The sequence below is a fragment of the Haemaphysalis longicornis genome, unplaced genomic scaffold (genome assembly GCF_048455015.1).
Source record: "Haemaphysalis longicornis isolate Haplotype H1 unplaced genomic scaffold, Haemaphysalis longicornis Haplotype H1 scaffold_5, whole genome shotgun sequence".
Lineage (NCBI taxonomy): Eukaryota > Metazoa > Arthropoda > Arachnida > Ixodida > Ixodidae > Haemaphysalis > Haemaphysalis longicornis.
Window position 1 is genome coordinate 23,010,671 of NW_027526385.1, and position 9,867 is coordinate 23,020,537.

Genomic DNA, 9,867 nt, shown 5'->3' on the forward strand with positions numbered 1-9,867 from the left:
TCAAACCCGAAAAGTCCTTATTCGAAACGCGTTCTCTTTCCGCGGTCATATACAAGCCTCGCAAAGCTGACGCCCGTAATCTCGCGCGGAGCTGACTTCAAGGCCAACATCGCGGCCGGCACGCATGCCTCGCAACCGCGTTTCCGCTCATAGCAGAAAGCTCTGAACTTTCGCTTTCGCACTGTGCGTCTTCGCTCCACTGGCTTGAAATGCGGGTGAAAGTGCCCCACCTTGCTTTCAAGCAAGTCATCACGAACTGGGGACAACATCGAGTTCGCCTCGCAACACTCGGCCACCTGGGTTTCCCCGCCGATGGGGATGACGCAACCCGCTTCGGCCGTCGGCGGCTCCGCTAAGCTACTGCCAGAGCTTTCGGTCCGCTCGCCGCTCGGCCTTCGTTGCTCGCGCGTCTCTCGTGTCCCGCTCGCAGGCTTAGCCATCACATCGCCAGCGCTAGAGCTCGTACCCGAAGGAACGCTTTCTGTTTCCGGGGACTCTAGCGGCCTCGTCTGGCTAGCCTCGCCGTCCAAACTTTCCTGCGAAACCTCGCTATCTCGCGCACTGAGCGCGATCCTGTTGGAAACCGTCTCTGAGGCCTCCTCTGATTCTGAGCGTTCTGCCGAGATCGTTGAACCTGAGACCGACACATGAACACGATCAGCGGACCCGCACGGCCCTCTATCGGACGTCTCAGCAAGTGCGTTATCTACTTTAGGTATGCCATTGCTCTCCGAGACGGCGGTACAGTCTCTGTCAACTTCACTCGCTACGAGTTGACTGGATATCTCTCTCGGCAGCGCTTCGACCTTGAGCTCGTCTTCGCGTAACGGCTGATCGGAAAACGGTGACAACGTACTCTCCGTGTCGCCCGGCTCCGTTTCTCCACCGAAGGGTTTCACGCAACCCGCCTCAGCCGCTGGCGATTCGACTAACCTACCGCGAGAGTTTTCGGTCGGCTCGCAGTTCGAGCTACGTTGCTCGGCGTCCTTTCGCGTCTCGCTCGCTGGGGAAGAGTCAACATTCTCCGAGAGCTTCCCCGCTTGCGAACTCGTAAGTGCCATGCACTGGCCACTGCTCGCGGACTGTGCGCGCGTTTCGAAACCTTTATTTCGAAGCGGCTTCTCTGCCTCCGCGCCGTTCTCGCTTTCCTGGCTCGCTTCTCTGTCCAAGAATACGAGTGCGGTCGCTTCGCGTTTGCCCTGGCGCGCTCCGTCTTCCGGCCCTGACCTCTCAACAGCGAACGGCGGCCGTTGGTCCTGACTTCTCGGACCGCTCGCCTGAACCGTTAGACAAGTCACGCTAGGCGCCGGCGAACCCTGCCGGAGCTCCGACTCTAGCCTCATCAACTCGAGCTGCCTTTTGGCTTCCCGTTTCTGCCTTTCAGCTTCCTCCCTCCGTTCCTGCTTTTCCGCTTCCTCTCTCCGTTTCTGCCATTCCGCTTCCTCGCGCTCGCGGCGCTCTTCTTCTACGGCCTCCTCGCGCTCGCGGCGCTCTTTGATATCATCCCTGGCCTCATTGACTTCCTCAGCCGTTACGTTCTCCTTCCGCATGATCTCAAGGATCGCATGCTTCCGTTTCGCACGGCCTAAGTCAAGGCCCAGCTCCTCGCAAATTTCGATGAGTTCCTTCACTTTAAGGTCCTCCATCGTTTGCACTGGCCTCTTGCTGCTTACCCGCTTTAGAATTCCCTTGCCGTTCCTGTACTATCGAGCTACTAGTAAGACACGCGCAAGTAATTCTCTACGCTCTTTTGTTTACCTCTCGGCACTAGCTTTGGTTTCAACGCACTTTCTCTAGGCTTGAAACACTCAAAGCTATACACAGTGCTTCACCCAGCCCTTCTCTAAACTACCATAACCTGTGCTAGAGAAGTCTGGTGAACTGAGAGAAAACGTCGAGCGCTTACCACACCAGGTAGTAGCCGTTGCCGGTCGATCCCGCAGCTGCCATCCAATGTTGGGAAAGAGCTGATCCCACCGCTGCCGCCACTGTTGGGAATGACGACCCCACCGCTGGCACCCCTTTTGGGAATGACGATCCCAGGGCGGTCGCCAAGGTTGTGACTCGCCTTCCTGCTCGTCACCGAGGTTGGGAATCAGCCATCCCACCGCTGCCACCACTGTTGCGACTGGCCACCCGAGCGCAGTCACCGGTGTAGCGATGTTGCCTTGCTCCGTCCGCTATCGACGCGGCGCAGAGCAGAGCGACGAAGTCCTCGAGCCGACGAAGAGTTGAAGTAACATTTATATACAGTATTTACAGGGTAAGCAAAAGTTACATCATTCGCACAAAGGCGACAGCACCCTTTCACTCGGTGCTTCCGAAGAGACTGGTGCCGGAGAGAAGCCGCCGAGGAAAGCCGACGATGAGAGCCTCCGGGCTTCTTTTATAGCCCGGGAGTTCGTTGTGGCCCCAAGAAGTTCGAAATGCTCCAATCAGGGCTCTCGCTGCCTGAAGTTTGAATTCCGACGAATGGTAGCGAAGCGGTGAGTCAGCTGCGCCGCCAATGGGGAAAGGGAGAGCGATGCCGCCGCCGTCTCCGTGACCTCGCCTCCGGGCGTAGCGACGTGCCCTTGTTTGGGTCGTTCTCCGCTGAGAGATTCGGCCGCGCCTAAGCGTTTCGAGATGCAGGAGTCGGCCGCGCCGCAGCGTTTCGAGATGCAGGATTCGGCCGCGCCGCAGCGACAAAGGGAGAGGCGTGACTCAGCCTCGCTGTCGGCGCGTCGCCTCGTGCAACGCCTTTGGGCCAGGCGCTCTGGCACAACAGTCCCGAAGAACAAGTCATTTGGGTTTCCCTCTTCAAGGCACCGGGGTGACGTTTTGGCCAGAGTTCATTTCCAGCTTGACGGAGTACTGAAGTGGCGTTTTGGTAGGCGTTTTTGACGTCTAAGAACTAGAAGAAGACCGGTTGCATAATTCGTGCAGAGGTGGGTATGATGTAGAGGGGGGGGGGGGGGCGGGAGTGTCGGGTCGTGCACGCGTAGCCACGCTTTGCGCAATAACCGATCAATTCCCGTTCTGTTGGTTGCAGATTCTGAGGTGATGTCTATCGCTCTCTCTCTCTCACACACACACACGCACACACACGCACAAACACACGCACGCACACGCACGCACACACACACGATCACACACACACACACACACACACACACACACATACACGCACACACACACACACACACACACACACACACACACACACACACACACACACACACACACACACACACACACGCACGCACACCCCTCCTCAGGTCCTTCACCCCCCCCCCCCCGCTCTGGGAGCTAGCGGGTGACTGAGACAATGTTTTTTTTTTACCTCGGCTGAGCTAGTTTATGGGCTTTAGGATCTTTTCAACCACAAACTGACTCATGTAATCAACGGTATGGAAAGGACAAAATCAGAGCTGATTATCCTGAGAGCGCAAAAGAAGAAGTTACCTAATTGACAAAGAAGTGGAGGAATTCATCTGGGGGTCAGAAGAAGGTCGCAAAGTATCCTATTAAACCATGCCGCGTATTATCTCGCTATTATTACCTCGAGATATTAATAGCATCAACAGATGAGGAGATCAGTCCGGTTCCTGTAGCGCCAAGAATAGTCGCGATTGGCAAGTTCACTTTCCGGTCGACGGCGCATCCTCTGGCGTGCGAAGGAATAGAGATGCAAGTTTTCATGAAAATTTGAGGTGCTTGAAAAAAACAGGTTTTTTCTAGTTTTTTTCAGAAAATTACGAAAACTTGGAAAAAAAAGACTTGTGCGCACACTGTTTTAAAAACCCGACAATTTTTTGTTGCATTTCAGGTGTAATTATGTCAACAAAAGACGAGAGACTTGCTGATTTTACAACTGAGAAGCTTGCTGCTGAGATACCGGTGCTTTGGTACTCACTTGACGAGGCCGCCGATGAGATCCTTGGTTGCTTTTTTTCGGATGGAAAGCCGTACCGCTCCTTAACCTCTTGTGGGCACTTTTTGCAGGACCAAAGATGTTTCGTAAGGCGGGTAGCGTTGAGGAAACCATGGGATGCATTGCAGTACTTGCAGAAGGCTTGCTGCTTCATCCCCGAGGGAGGCGAGTCGCAGACGTTAAAATGTTTCCAAACGTGCGACCGCGGACGTACCATAGCGGAAACTGGGTTATATTTTCTACGCTGAAGTACTCATGAATAGCTTGTTGGATTGACTGAAATAATCGCAGGGTAATTGAAAAAAGGTGCTCAAACGCCCATCCGTTCACTTCACTAGCGCAGCACTACTGTGCTGTATTGAATTTGGCGCAGGCGCGATATTGGGCGTTGCCGCCGCGCTAAGCACGCGCGCGCGCTATCTGATACGGCTGCCGTTGTATCGGCGCTAGCCGCTGACGCCGTGGTGCCCTAGCAGAGACTACGCAACTGAAGCCGCAGTGGTGTAACGTTCGGTTGTTCGGAAACAGCAAGGCTTGCACCCCCGTTTCCTGGGGATCACTAACGCGAAATAAATGGAGCGGTAAGAAAGAAGCACAAAAATAGTACAATTACTAAAAGTTAAACAAGAAACTTTCAAGCACGTCAAAAGGAGCTGCATAACAACACAATTCCGCGGAGGAGGGGAGGGGGGTACTGTGTTTTTTTCAATTTTACCTTAGTTGAAAAAAACGAAAAAAACATGTTTTTTTCCTAATGCTTTTTTGTTTTTTTCAACTGCTCACATCTCTACGAAGGAATGGGTATTCCTATTCTAGATTGAAAATGAGATGCAATGGCCTTAAGAGGTAACTAGACCGTTTGAGAAGGACTCACTTACTTCGAGTCGAATATGTCGTATGTAGTCATAAAGAAAAAATTGTTCCTGTGATGAGCAATAATAGTTTGGAAAGAAGATCACAGCGCTGTCATCTGCCTTACGCTTGTTTTAGTTAAAGTGCACACTTTGCTGCGAAAAGGTTTGGAATAATGTATGGCCGACTACTTTAAGTTCCTTGTAATGTGTCTGAGTAGCTAAAATTTAGCTGGCAGCATTTTTGATTCTCTAGCCTTCTGGGTAATAAGGCTGCCTGAAGCGCCACGCCCCCTTCGCAGTTTTTTGTGCATTAGTAGTTCTTTTACCTCAAGTAGTTTTGATTTACAAGTCTGTGCAAAAAGATTCCCTTTGAGTCTTCTGTGCGTTTGATTGATATTTTACCCCATACAATCGCTTCGCAATGTAAAAAATATGATCGCAGATATCAGCTCGTAGTGAAATGTAGCTGTTTAATCTCGCATTCATTATCGCGCGGGTTTTCTGGGGGTGCGGCGTTGTAATGAATAAGCATGTAAGTATAGAAATAAATTATGAAGGGCCGCTTCGTGATGGAAAATTGTACTCGAGCACCGTTCCTTCCATCCTCCTACGTTTTAGCGGGTATACACTTGCCTTTCCTTCATGTTTCTCATGCTCCTGTATTTGTCGTGCATTTCTCTACAAACACATTTTGCCATCTGCTTTCTTTACGACCTTGACAACAGCTAAAACATTTTTTTCTTATGCAGATGAAATGTGTTCTGAACATTTTACCACGTTATTGCAAAAGCTCTATTGTCATATATACCGTTGCCTGTTTGGCGCAAATCGTGAAGCCAGCTTTTTGAAACCTGTTTTGTGAAGCATGTATTGTGAAGCCTTTTATGGGAAGCCTGTCTGGCAAAGCCTTATTCAGAAGGCCTCTTTAGTTGACTATTCCGCATTCTACGCTCTATAACTAGCTTTCGCTGAAGGTCATACGCAGCATTGGCGACGTGGGATCTGAGATCTGTGATGTATGATTATTCACTTGGCATATATTTCTAGTTGTTCAACCTACCATTTGGGTGGCAGGTAATGTTTTCAGAGAAAGTAGTGTTTTGGATATTTCGCATCATTAAGGACTTTATAATGAAGCGTCATTGAAAATGTGACAGGAAAGTATTTGTGTGGGTTTGGCTCTTTGTGACGATTCAGACCAGGTTCAAAAAGACAGCGCACACAGGGCCCAGGAAGACAACTGTGTCAGGAACACTACCAGGTCATGAAACGTCTCGTGAATATGCTGCGCTATAAAATCTTTTTCTTTTTGTTATGCAAGTTCCTTGTTCATCTGGGCCAGCCAGCAATTCGTATTCGTATGCCTATCATAACCTGTAACATGAAAGGTCGTTTCCTCGGCCCCTTTTGACACAGAATTACTTTCTGCGGGCAAGATCAAATTTGTCTTAACTGTGCCAAGCTGTTGGCCATAGGCATTCGTGTAGCCTTGCCACAGGATAAAGTAGGTACGAACCAGAACCTCCTTTCTCGAGGTGATTTTCTGTAGTAACATGCTTTAGATGGTTTGATACCACAGCCCGCAGGCTGCACAATTATTGGATGGAATAAGTGGCGGTTGTTTGACAGTTTTACAGAACACAACTGAGGAAAGCTATTTTCCAACACTTGTTTTTTTACCGTTCATTACCGCTATGTTTTGCCCAGGTACAAATTCCGGTGTTTAATACAGAATCACTTGCTTAAATATTTAGCGATTTGGGAAGCGTCGGGTTTCTGCAAACAATTCAATATTTCTTAGACACATTCTAGTGCTTCAAAAGTGCTTGCAAAAAAATTGAGAAGGGCAAAACGACGCAACAGGTATAGCACTGACATAGATGTCCTCACCTGTGGGCAGAACGGAGGAAGACAGCAATAAATCGTTACAGGATACCAAAACAAATTCAACAAAACTCTCAAACTCACTGCGCACAAAGACATTACTAATGCGTTAACAGGTTTGATGGTATAGTTCGCAGGCTGTAGAGTTATTGGCTGCATAAGGGGGATGTTGGTGGACAGTTTGCTTAGAGTACAACTGACAAAAGCAATTTTCCAAATACAAATCTAATTAGGTAAATTGGAGGCCTGGAAATGCTGGTTAATGATATTCAGGAAAAAAAACCAAGGAAAACACGCTACACAAAATGAAAGACAAGACACAGGGAGATTCACTGGACCAACAAAACTGTATTGAAGGAGCACCCATAAGTTCTTCGTTTTTCGCCCACAATGGCGCACCCGCAGCTGCGTTACTCCTAATCCCTTACAAAAGTTCAATATCACCATAAAACCTCTTCTCACGCACGTTTCATTTGATTTCGCATTAAGAAACGCAATTGCTTCATCCGTTCATGACACTGAAGGCTCACAGATGCATTTTCTCCTTTCTTGATCACAAAGGCCTCTATCAGTTCTCGCTCGTTCTTCAATGCACCCCGCCCGTCAATGGCCACACATTTCCAATCAGGAGTGTACTGCCACTTCCACTCACGCACGTTCTGCACCAAGTGACTTCCTGCGCCATCGATGAGGCCTTTTGGTGCGCGCGCATGCGGTCGTTAACGCACAGGCCCGTTTTGCCGATGTGGACCCTTTTACAGGCCATGCAATGGAAGAAACCGTACCCTCTGCGCATTGAGCGAATTCGGTGCGGTGCTGCGGGTGACAGGCACCTTGCTTCTGGTCCTTCTTTTCAATGCGAGGACACAAGCCTGACAGCTTTGTGGGGAACGAGAATACCAAACGTGCGTTGTGCCTTAGTGGTTTCTTCTTTAGGTTGTGCCCGAGCACGGGAGTAAGACATTACTGCGGTTTTCATTCCCAGATCCTCATGTGTTTGAGGCGTTATTGGTGTTCTGAGGGTTTGTTTTAAATTTTTAACAGCGTTTCTGCCACTGCCACCCGGCGGCTATCAGCCCCTCCACCTGTTGGCCGAAGCCCTGCTCAACAAAGGGAAGGCAGCTCTTGTATAGGCCACTGTGGAAACACATTTTTGCAATGTTGCGCCTTACAAGTTTCTAGTGTGGGGAGTCGGATAGCAGAAAGCCTTTCCTAGAATGCGGTTTGTACATTAAATAATGATGTTATTCATTGCCAAAAGTTAGCTGTCAACCTAGAAACCATATTTTGTGGTCGAGGGGTGTTTCACCCTAGAAATTAGGTTCACACGCGTTCCCATGATTGTTCCCATGCTTGTCCACACAAAGTCCACAGGCGTTCTAAGTAAGGCACTCTTGCTAAAAAAGGCACAAAAAGCTTAGAGGGTTTACTCCAATACTCAAAACGTTCGCTCTCTGAGACGCACTTTCTTCAGCTTCATAATTTTTACAAATGCCCAAACAAAGCGAAAGTGAGAGCCTTCACTTTTTATTATGTGCTTTTCCAACTGGCGTTCAACACACTGCTACATCTGACTGCTGTTATTCGGGTGGTTACGTTACATTATAACGGGGAAGCATAAGCGCTGTTTTCAGTTGTAAGGATCCGAGCATTTCGACAAGTAGTCCTCCAAGCTTGAAGCGCGAACTTGTTCAATAAAACACGCGTTATCTTGCGTGGAACCATTCGGTAATCGGTAAAAGGTGCGCTCAAAAGAATTAAAACCGCGGGTTCTTGAAACCATTGAGTGCACAGCAATTGAAGTGCCCAACAATGTTTATGTTATTTAAAATAAAATTAGGCTATGCATCCTTTAGCTCAATAATTATTGGTGTTTCAATGGTAACTTTTATTTACCTTTAAGACATGTTCATCTGTTATAAATATGGGTTAACGGTTTACATTGAATATGTCACGAAAAAGTGCCGCCTTGCAGGTGGCTATGGCGAAAATAGAGGCTGGGTGGGGTGCCAGTGGACGTAAGTTCCTTTAAGAGGAAATACTTTTAAAGCCCCGTCAACGCCTCAGTCCATCGTAAAAGAACATTGATGAAAACAGTGTCTGTTTCCCGCTAATGATGAAAAAATATTTTATGAGACAAATCGAACACAACTACTTCCCGAGGAAAGGCTGAGTGGATTTTTGTACAATGCTTTTTAGTGTTTTGGGGATAATATGACGGTGAAAAAATTATGCTCCTTATACGCGGTTGCTTGTTGAAGTTTTTATTATTCTATCTTTCTTTTGAATATTTTTATTCATTTCGGTTTCTTCGGAGTGTTAGTTATTGGTCTTTCTTCTGTATTAAGCGTATGCTTTTAGCCATAAGGCTACCAACGTTTTACGCCGGATGCAAATTCGCCAAGCTGCATTGAACAGCTTTTTTCCCAGTTCCATATTATTGTATATATACAGAAGGCTACAGATTATTCGATTGGTTTATACCTTCGTGATTATCGGAGTTTCCCCAGACATCAGTCTTTTCAAGAAACATACTTGTTTCCGCAGTCGTGTTCATTCTTCCCTCTTCAATCCTTGGGAGGCCGTCTGCCACTGCTTGTGCAGATAACTCAGTGTGCTAGTTACACTTGCCGATCATCCTGCGCAGCGGATTTCTTCAGTTTAGTGCTGGTATGCAAGAAACAAAGGTCCAATTGCCAAAATGCTGCTTGGTTAAGTCCGTTTACTGTGAAATAATGAAACAAAACTTCATATTTTATTATCCGCTTGACGCGAGATACCGGCCATAAAGCTGAAATAGGCCAGCTTGACAGCCCACGGGGCTTCTTTACTGTCATAACACATAAAATATTATCATCATCATCATTGTCATCGTCATCATCATCAGATTCACGCCCACAGTAGGGCAAAACCCTTTCCCACATATCCCCAATGGTCTCGGTCCCGTGCAAACTGCGACCAATTTATTCGTACAAACATCTTGATCTCATCTGCCCATCTAACTTTCTGCCGCCCCCTGCCACTCATGCTTTCTCTAGAGATCTACTCTGTTGCCCTTAATGACCAACGGTTATCTTGCCTTCGCATTGCACGCCCTGCCCTCACCCATTTCTTTTTTTTAATTTCTACTAATATGTCCTTAACATGCGTTTGTTCCCTGAACCACTTCGCTTTCTTCTTGTCCGTTAATGTTACACCCATCATCTTCCGTTCCAT

At 48.0% G+C, this 9,867-nt stretch overlaps 1 protein-coding gene across 1 annotated transcript in view; it reads right to left on the minus strand.

Annotated features, from left to right (window-relative positions):
• Window positions 1-4,391, minus strand: part of LOC144137955 (uncharacterized) — a 38,738-nt gene extending 34,347 nt beyond the window's left edge. Inside the window, exon 1 of the mRNA XM_077669995.1 lies at window positions 3,896-4,391. The gene's annotated coding sequence lies outside the window, so the exon portion shown is untranslated. The remainder of the gene's footprint in view (window positions 1-3,895) is intronic.
• Window positions 4,392-9,867: the final 5,476 nt, after the last annotated feature.